Source organism: Octopus bimaculoides, chromosome 3 (assembly GCF_001194135.2).
Source record: "Octopus bimaculoides isolate UCB-OBI-ISO-001 chromosome 3, ASM119413v2, whole genome shotgun sequence".
In the NCBI taxonomy this organism is placed as follows: domain Eukaryota; kingdom Metazoa; phylum Mollusca; class Cephalopoda; order Octopoda; family Octopodidae; genus Octopus; species Octopus bimaculoides.
The window spans coordinates 46,506,878-46,508,409 of NC_068983.1; positions in this window are offsets into that span (position 1 = coordinate 46,506,878).

The window sequence follows — 1,532 nt, forward strand, 5'->3', positions numbered from 1 at the left end:
GTATTGGTTCATGACCATTAAGGGATTTGAGTGTCTTCTGCAACTGTCTCGAATTTCGTCATGAAGGCTTTAGCGAAAAAAACTGCCATGAGGGTACCCATGGCGCAAATCCGAAATCCCAATTTTTTATGATAAAATGGATTTGTACTAACATAGGGGATTACTGGAAACATGCAAATGCTTTTGTATGTCATTATGTCAAACGAGGTTACAGTGAATCACGTTTAAAGGAAATAGCAAATGAAATAGCTAAGATTAGCAAAGATAGTCAAACCTTCACGCATAATTTTAGCAAACACAATAAAACAGATGACATAATTCCTTTAGTGATTAACTGGCACCGAAATTTCGCTGACATTTCAAATGTGTTGCATAAAAGTTACCAGTATGTGGTGAAAAAGTATCCTCGTTTCAAACAGATATTTCCTCAGCCGCCTATTGTATCCTTTAGACGGAATAAGAATATAAGAGAATTATTGACCTCTATTTCTGACTCCAAGAAAACGAACATTGGAGTATCTGCACGCTGTACCTTGAAAAAACAGCCGCAAGAGAGGTAAGCCCTGTTCATTGTGCAACAACATGAGTCAAGTGAATTCCATCAGGAATCATAAAAGAAATGTTATGATTTATACAGAAGGTAGAATATGTAGAGATTCCCATTTAGTGTACACGGCAGAATGCACGAAACACAACTCCAAAATTTCTGCAATGTTTAGCGGCATTTCTTTTGGCTCTTCAGGTTCTGGGTTCAAATTTCTCCCGAGGTCGACTTTGCCTTTCATCCTTCGGGTCTCGATAAAATAAGTAACACTTGAACATTAAGCACTGGAGTCGATGTTATCTTGTATAATTGCTGGCCTTACGCCAAAATTTAAAACCGTTATTATTGTTGTCGCTGTTGTTGTTGTTATTAAATTATTATTATTGTTGTTGTTGTTGTTCTTATTATTACCTCCGCCTTAGCGAAGGCGGAAGTATTATTTTCAGTTGTGTTTGTTTGTTTGTTTGTCCGTGGACAAGATATCTCAAGAACCGCCTTCTTGAGTCTTCTCCAAATGGTAAGACTGTTACCAAAATGCGTCATCCGCCGAAATCTTCGCCTGCTGACTTCGGGGTATGTCTCTGTTAGGAAAGTTGCTGATTCTGCAGGATTAGCCGAGCAGAACCAGCAATTTGTAGCTTCCTTCGATTTGGAAGGATGGATTCGGATGAAACTTTCAGGAATGTTGGACCTCGTGATTGGCACGAACTGATTAGATTTTGGGATCGATCCGATATCGGACAAAGATTCTGGATTATCTTTCCTGTTTTTATTTTTACTTAATTTTTGAGAGCGGTCAGGTTCATTTTTAGTATTCTCGTTTGTGAGAGCAGTTGAGTTGATTTCAGATATTCTCATTTTAAAAATCCTCTCTGGCTAATCGTTGAGAGGACATTGGTGTTGCTTTGGCGGAGGTTTGCGCTCCCTGAGTGCTCTTGTTATTATTATTATTATCACCATCATCATCATCATCATCATCATTATAATT